Source organism: Lathyrus oleraceus, chromosome 5, assembly GCF_024323335.1.
Source record: "Lathyrus oleraceus cultivar Zhongwan6 chromosome 5, CAAS_Psat_ZW6_1.0, whole genome shotgun sequence".
NCBI lineage: Eukaryota > Viridiplantae > Streptophyta > Magnoliopsida > Fabales > Fabaceae > Lathyrus > Lathyrus oleraceus.
The window spans coordinates 63297313-63306918 of record NC_066583.1 but is presented as its reverse complement, the minus strand read 5'-3'; positions in this window follow the sequence as shown (position 1 = coordinate 63306918).

Here is a 9606-nt window from a genome sequence, read left to right as displayed (position 1 = left end):
ATATATATATATATATATATATAATGGGTAGTGTGCTACAATATGAATATAAAATAAATTAGGTTGATTTCACAACTTTAGCCAAATGGCTTATACGTTTCACATATGCTGTTTTTTATGCTCTCACACCTTCACTACATTTATGTCTCTATCGTTCAACAACGGGAGGTAATGGACAATCGAGTTTCAACTCCACCTGAACCTAGTGACCGTTGTTAACAAAGTTAACTACAATAAACTTATGCCTACTCGCAGACATAGATGGAGATACCACTAGTAGGAATAAAGTTATGTTAAGGTTCTTGGACAACGAAACCAATATCACATTGTATTTAGAGCCCATAGGGTAACCTATATCAAGAATCATCATACATTTGTCACGTTCCTGAACACCCAAGTCAAATACTTGTAATGAACTCCTAACTTCAGAGATTGTGTCATAGAACACTTTGGAATACAAATGATAGTTTTGATCCACATCACTCTCTTAACCCTTTTTACTCTTCTTATTTCCCCCTTTTTGTCTTGTACTTCATTGGTGGCTGACACATGAAAGTTATGGACGAATGTGTTAATTCCCGAACTTTTTTCTTCATTACCCTCTAGCCAATTATATACAATGTACTGAAATACCTCTTCAACTCTTCATATTCTTCTTCTAAATCCAATTGTGTTCATCTATCTTCTTGAATGACTTTATGCTATTCAATATTTAATTTATTCCAAAACACATGAATCGATTCTAACAGAACATGCTCACCTTGTATTTGAATACCTGCAAGTTGACACACACAAGGCAACCCATGTGTTGTTCTAATGAAGCAACCACATGCATCTTTTTCAGAACCAACAAATTTTACCTTTTCTAACTCCTTTGCAACATGTTGTATACAATGTCTTGAAACGAAGTCGTGCAATCTGAAGTAAAACAGAGTGTTATACTGATGCTCAATATTGACAATACTTTTTTGATTGAACCTAGTTGCAACTTTAACACGGTGTTTGCAATATTCCAACTTCTGTATAAATCTCCTGACTAGTAGCCAACATGTTTTTAAGTCTCCAATGAGCATACTCAACCCTAAAAAACATAAATATAAAAAAAGAAGTTATAATTTGATAATTAGTACTGTAATACAATCAAAGTCACAATGATGTACCTCTTCGTTTTCGTGTTCCCAAAATGAGTGACTATATTAGTCCATGCAGCAACAAACTTTTCTTAATAGGATGTCAACCATGTTTCTGTTGGTGTAAGCCCTAGAGGCCAATACTTTTGGTACTTGTATCGAATTATTTATTAATAATAAAAGGCTTTTTCTTTATTACATTTGTTTAATAAAGTCCCTAGAACAACTAGTCTGTTTAATGTATCAAGTATGACTTAATCATGAGATCACATTAAACATAAGGACACTATTCTTAAAGTATCCGTGGTCGAGCTTTAGTGTGAAGTGGGATAACATTAAAGCATTAAGACTATTATGTTTGTAGACTGATGATCACATCTCATGGATCATGGATAAAGAGTTATCAAGTCTTAAACATAGGTATGAATATTAGGAGTAATATTTATACCGGATTGACCCGCTATGAGAATACTATATAGAAAGTTATGCAAAGTGTCATAAGTTATTCTCATGGTGATAATGGTGTATACCACTCTTCGACCTAAAACCACTATGGACCCTAGATGTAGAGTCGAGTGCTTTATTAATGATCAAACATTGTCCGTAACTGGATAACCATAAAGACAGTTGATGGGTACTCCACGAAGCATGCTGAGGGACATGAGTGACCTAGATGGAATTTTCCCATCCTGTATAATAGGATAAATGTCTATGGGCCCAATATTGAACTGGACAAGGATGACACAGTCTATGCCTTGTGTTCAATATAGACATAAGGGCAAAAGGGTAATTATACACATAAGTATTATCACAGAAGGAATTGTCAGATCACATGACATTTTCGTGTCTTGGGTAGCAGTGATGTGTTGCTAGATACCGCTCACTGTTTATTATGTTAAATACATGATTTAATATAATTGCCAATGCCGCAAAAACCTACAGGGTCACACACAAAGGACGGATTGATGAGAGATAGAGTAACTAAGGAACACCGTAAGGTACGGTGCCCTTAAGTGAATTGTAGAACATCATAAAGGTACGGTGTACTTAAGTAGAATACGAAATATGGTAAGGTACCATGAGCTTAAGTGATTTTGGGCATATTATAAGATATGGGCCAAAATACACTTAAGTGGGCTTTTTAGCTTGAAGCCCACACAAGTGGTTCTATAAATAGAACCCTTGTGCAGAAGCATTCATTGCGGTTGCATTATTTTCGTTTTCTCTCTCTCTCTCTCTCTCACTCAAAGCCTTCATTCGTACCGGCTAGCACTGAGATTGAAGGAATCCGTTCGTGTGGACTGCGTAGAGACGTTGTCATCGTTCAACGTTCGTGATCGCTCCGTGGATCTGCATCAAAGGTTTTGATCGTCACAAGAGATCTGCACCAAAGGTTTCAATCGTCACAAGAGGTAAATATTCTATCACTGATCATGACCATTCGTAAGGATCTCTAAAGGAGAAAATTTTAATTTCCGCTGCGTTTTGGATCGCAATTCTCCTTCAGTTTCGTCCACATACTCAACAAATAAAGGAATATCAACACACACTACCTCAAAATGCTTCAAGTGTTCCACAAACTCAAACTCCCTATTTGAATGCATGTCTTTGTTCTATATATCCATAACATGTTCTTTCCTATTATATTCGATATACTCCTTACACTTCATAGTAATATTTTTTGAAATATGGAATACACACACAACATATGAATTGAGTATGAGAACATAACTTACATGACATTCATCAACCCAAGCTCCCGGTCCGTCACCACAAGCTTTAGTAGCAACTTCTTGGATGCGAACAAATCTTTCAGCTTCTCCCTTCCTCATGTGAAGTTTTTCTCTCTTTCATGTTCCAAATAGGCAAATATAATAAAAAACATCAACTTCGTTGACATAACCCCAACAATCTCAAATAGTAGGAGTCAAAACATGTTCGTTTTGTATGTACAGTAAATAATCATCACAATATGAAATTTAATCAATAGCTTCCTAGAATCATATAAAGGAAAATTTACATTTGGGGAAAGGCAGTACCTGTTTGTTTTATATGTACGATCAAAAATCAATACCAAATGAAACATGTTCAACAACTTCACTAAACCAGGATATGTCCTAAAGATATCAGCAACAACATTTGTTTCGGCCCTGTTTCTGAACCAGTACATGTATTTCTATCATGAATTAGACTCAATAGATATTTCTTTTCAGTCAATGGACCTCTCTTGCTTGTCTTGCATGTAGATCTTGCTTTATAGGCTTGCGTAACGTTCGTCAGATTTTTTGGATCTCTATCTTTCAAAGCAACAACTATGTACCTTGGAGCCATATTGTATTTTGTAATGTCATTTAGAAAATGTCCTTCATTATGTTTTAAACAACCTAATATGTCATGACCATCTAAATCCATAGCTACTTCATGATTTTGAAATCCAAGCCTAACTATCACCTTCAAACCGCTGCCACTTGACACAAATCTCAGCATAAAAGAACATTTAACTTTCATACTGAAAGTGCCTTGACATAAATTCTTCTTCTTGTAGTTTTCCCCTCTCTCACAACCCATAATCAACTCCTTCTGATCCCATTTGCAGTATCAAAATGAATAGTAACAACAATAATACCATGTTGTTTACCAATGAAGTGTGTCCATGCTAACACGTCAGTCCGGGAGGGAAATATTTTTCATTTACAACATAAAAAATGAATTATCTATGACAGAGATACCAAAAACCTATTAAATTTTGCATAAGTTAAAAACAAAACATGCAAGTAAAACATACAACGTTAGAGGTGAAGAACCGCACAAAATTTGTAGAGGAACCACCCATCTCAGGAACGCATAAAGCAAACATCCTGACTTGAACTATCAGATTTTTCAATCTGGACTATAAATCAGGTATACCAGAATTTTAAAAAATTCCAGAATTTTTGTTGCTTCTCGGATTTTTCAGAAAGCCCGATAAAAATATCGATTTTTCCAACAAAAAAAATTTAAAGAAAAATACGGTATAAATGCACCAGATTTTTAAAAAATTAAGCAAAAACTCATGCCTGTTTTTTTAAAATGCGATAAAAATGCAAAGTTTTCATTGAATTTCAAATATTTTGTATCTGATTTTTTGCTACAACTATCAAATATTTCGAAATTTACATATTTTTTCAGAGTGAATTTTTTTGACCAACTGCAATTTTGAGATAAATAAATAATAAGAAAGACATTTTGGTCAATACAAAAAATAAGGGAGGCAGTAGGACAAAATCTCGATTTTTTGATCTCCTCCACATTTGCAAAATCTCGATTTTTTGATCTCCTCCACATTTGCAAACGTGACATTGATGAGTATAATTAAATATTTATTTTTAATGACGTGACAGTGTAACGATAATTATTAGGATATTTATTTATTTTAGATAATAAAATTAATAATTTTAATTAATTTTTTTAAAAATTAATTAAGTAAATTAAAAAAAAAATTTGGAACTAAAGCGTATTTGCTTATAACAATGATCTAATAGACAAGATAAAATGACAATATACAAGGTGTGATTGACCATTATAAATACACACTCGTGTGAGACTTTATTAACAAACAAAACTCATTAACTAGGACAAATAGAAGAGAGAGCAAATTTAATAGTAGAAACAACCATTGATTTCTGTTCTTGCAATCACAAGGAGTGTTGTTTTGTAGCATCTTTAGCATCTTCATATATGAACAAGCTGCATCTTTAGCGTCTTCAGGCATTATTTCATTTCACTAAAAGCTATTCATGCACAATGGGCGGAATTAAGTTTACTGATTGGTAGTATATTTCAACCAGAAGGTTCTGATGACATTATCAAAGTGACATAGCAATAATTAAACTAGTATTATGAATACACACACATATAAAATGTGAAGGTTTCCCGATAATTGTTATAATAAAATAGACAAAGGACACTACAAATGATTTAAGGTAGAACTCAATCACCATAAATGATTTAACAACAAAAATATATTTTTTTAGAAAGCAAAAGGGAATATAATGTAGAACTAAAATCAGGATCGGTGAGTTAATCAATTGCGCTCAAATAAAATAGAAGGGGTAAAAGAGGTGAAGAAGAAGAACTAACAGAGTATCGGAGTGTTGGATATCAGCTTCAAGGACTTTTAAGAAATCCTTGAAAGATCTGCGCATGGAAGCCACATACCTATCTCTCTGTCACTCACCAAAACAACAAAAACAAACTTTTAAAATAGAAGAAAGAAGAAAAAGAAAGTACTACATTGATTTATGCCTCTCGACGCATTCATTTTATGCCTCATCTCTATAAATATCACGCCTTGGATGCAATATTTTTTACACAAAATCATCCTCTACTATCATATTTTCTCTCATTCAACTCCACTCTCCTTCAAGTTGTTGTGTTTTAATCATGTCTGCATACATTCAGAAGCAAAATGCCGATGTAATATTTTTCGCCGTTGCGGCTCCGGTAAAGATTCGTCTCTGGAACACGGATACTTTTGAACGTCTTAATGGGACATTGAACAGTTGGTTAGATGGAGAAATTGGAGATGGTTAAAGGATTAGAAGAATACAATGACTTATGTCCACGTTCAACCAAAATGGAGAAGTGTGCGAATGATTGGATATTAAGACCGACCAAGACGCTCGAAGGATGATGCATTACATGTTCAAAATTGTTTTGGTGGTTGTAATCGCATAGTTCTTGTATTCTAGTTGTTTTAATTGTCTGTGTTGTTGTTTATGTAATGGTATTTTCGTCACAGACGTCTAATATGAAATAAATTTAGTTTTTCATATATTGCAACAGAGGTACATGTGAATTTATCTGGTTGTACTCGTTCCAACACTAAGACAGTTACTACGATTATGACCTGGCTGACGGTATGAACTACATAATCTAACCATTTTGTTCGCCGTATCCATTTCGGTTCGAATCTGGGTGCTATTTGGACGATCCTTTTTCTTCCTTCGCATAACTTCGTTGTGCCAGACGATGTCTCCTTGATATTCTGGTCAGTAATCCTCTTTTGTCACTACGGAAAAACGAATTTTATGAACATTTGATAGGCTGGTGACTTTGTAAACTTCGGATAGCAAGTAGAATGGATCCCTTCGAACCTTTGAGCATGCCGCAATGACATGGGAGCAGGGTGTACGAAAGGCTTGGAACTTTCCGCAGTCGCACCAACCTCTATCTAGTTCGACTCTGTAATGTTTCATCGACATGCCCTCATTGTGATCCATGGACTCGACAACACTATACCAACCTTTAGTGCGGTCAAACACCGTGACTACATGTGTGTTTGCTTTGGCAGCTTCATGTCTAATGAATTTCATTGAGGCATCACTGAACAACTGCCCATATTACAACATTGAACTCAATTTGGAATGTCTACTCTCAAATAGCGCCCTTGCCTGAAATATGTTGTCTGCACCAAAGCGGTTATAGGTAGGTTACGGATGCCCTTGAAGACAGAGTTCATTGATTCCACAAGATTTGTTGTCATGTGGCCCCCACGTTGACCGTTGTCGTATGCCCTAGTCCACTTCTCCAATGGAATACTATCGATCCACCATACTGCATCTTTGTTTGACAATCTTATTTCTTCGTGGTAGTGTTTGAAAAAAGGTTCTGATAATACGTAACCTGCATTGACAACCTTCTTCCGCAACGTCTTATCTTTGATTTCCTGCATGAAATTCTGAGCAATATGTCTAATACATAAGACATGCGCCGAAGGAGGATTTTGCCAGTCATTATCAATGTTATTATATGCACTGATGATTGAAGGGTGTCTGTCGGAGATCAAACATAAGTTAGGTTGAGGTGCAACGTGCAATCAGAGATTTCTTAGGAAAAAACTCCATCCCTCAGCATTCTCCCCTTCAACAAGGGAAAAAGCGATTGGAAAAATATTGCTGTTGTCATCTTGTGCCACTGCCATCAGTAACGTTCCTTTGTATTTCCCGTACAACCATGTACCATCAATTTGTATAATTGGTTTACAGAAAGAAAAACCTATGATGCATGGTTGATACGCCTAGAAAAGATGGTGGAATATTCCATTTCCAACAGCACACGTCCCGTCTGGTGTATACGCGGGCAACGTTTCCAACTTGACAATAGTCCCTAGAGCATATTATTTTAGAGCCAACAGGTATTTTGGAAGTTGTTTGTAAGACTCCTCCTAATTGCCAAACATTTTTTCAACAGTCTTTGTCCTAGCTATCCATGCCTTCCTATATGATGGAGTGTACTCGTACTCTGCCATAATATGCGAGATTATTGTACTCACCTTTAACGACGGATTATCGCCAATGACAGACAATACTTCATCGCATATTAGCTGAAAGCTTAATTTCCGATGATCCTGCATTGGGTTTGTCAGCATGTATGTGTGAACTGGACCCATGGATTCAATCTCCCAAGACTCTCTCCTCTTCCGGTACGAAGCTGACAACCTAAAAAGGCAGTGCTCATTCGGACAATAAATTTTATACCTCAAGGCGTTAGTTCTGTCAACTCTAAAATCAGCTGATAGTTGCATGTGAAGTTTTTTAATGGCTTTTACACATTCGTCTTTTGTGCGAAATGTGTCTCCTTGTTTCAAAGATCCTTGCATTTGCACATAAGGATTGTACCATATATCTGATGAAGGTTCATCGGAACCCAAATTCAACCTTGTCATGTGTTGAGGTGGACAATATACATGACTAGCTGGTATTGGCTCTTCTTCCTCATCAACGTTCACCATTGCATTAACCATGATCTCGACTTCTTCTTCTTCGTCATCTGGAACATTCACCTCAGCTTGTTCGTCATCAGTTTCACAAAACACATGTGACTGATCAATGAACTGAGACACTTGTTGTTGATGTTGTAATATATACAACTCTATATCGTTGTACCCAAATTGTTCGTGACTGACAAACATATGTTGAACATCGTTATCATCTCGAATCTTCTTCTGATAAAATTTCACCTGGTTTTCTGCAAACCAAACCGGATTTTTATAGATGATTTGGCCCACATTACTGCACTTCAATTTCTTTTCTATTCTTTGTTTCAGATGTGAAAAATTTGATCGTCGATTTATTGTAAACCTTGTTACCTCTGTGTTGCGAAAACAAAAACCGAATAATTGATGATCAAACATTTCACCATCAATATGGGCACTGATCATGTAATGTTGTGAGGAAGACATTTTTTTAGAATCTAACTTTCTTTTCTATACTGAAATTGAATGCATTGCTAAGTTGTTCATCTGCATAGACTTAAATAGCATAAACGTTGAATGCATTGATCACTCGGTTCGTCTGCACAGACTTGACCATGCATGCAGTGACAAGAATACACACGCAGTGACAAGAATGACAAGAACACACAATGCATGCACCCAAGGAATCTATGTGGCAAGGAATCTCACAAGAGAATCTCTGCCCTATTAGTCCAAACAGACGCCCATTCCCTAGGCGCATAAAGCAACATATGCGCCAAGAGGAATGGCGTCCCTTCTATACAATTACTAGACGCCAAGAGCAAGGGCGCATCTTCCTTGCATGTGAATATTCACATGCATGCACCTAAGACAATGACTACTCTACTTTTGTCATTGCATGCAACCAATCACATGTTGCGTAGGTTGCAAACCTAGTAAGACTCCCTCATCTATAAATAGGCTTCAAATCATAATATCAAATCATATCCAACACTAATCATCTATACTCTTTCTTTACCACACCATTTCTCTGCCACACTCAAGCTCTAAAACATCAAATTATATCTCTGTTGACTATGAGTGATGAGCACAGAGGAACACTCGAGAATATCTCGACATTTATATATTATCACTCTCTTTATACTTATTCCATTTTTAAGTCGTATACCTTTGTTATCTATGTTTGTATTATATATTACTTCTTCTTATTGTATTTCTTACTTATGTGTTATTAGGATCCAAAGCATTTTCGATTCCGTGTACATGAATATGTACCCCCACGATCCTTTGACAGAACCATATATTAGAGGATGTGGATTTGGAAATCTCCTCAACATTGTCTCGTACTCAGTGGACCACAAGTTTATTCTTTCTTTGTTGGAGAGGTGGAGACCCGAGACCCACACATTTCACCTTCCTATCAGTGAGTGTACCGTCACACTTGAGGACGTATACATGTTGTTGGGTCTCCGTATAGATGGTAAGACCGTGAATGGTAGAGTAAACCAGGACAACTCTATCTGCAACGAATTATTGGATGCCCCTTTGTGTGACGACCAAACTGAGGGAGAGTCATCCAATCAAGCAAGGGGTAAGGTATAAATTTAAAATACCTTAAACAATATTATGCGAGTATAATATTGTCCGAAGAATCAATCGAGTACGAGAAAATAATTAAAGCTCGGTGTTATATTATGATTTTATTTGGTAATTTTTTATTTCTAGAAAGTACAGGTAATT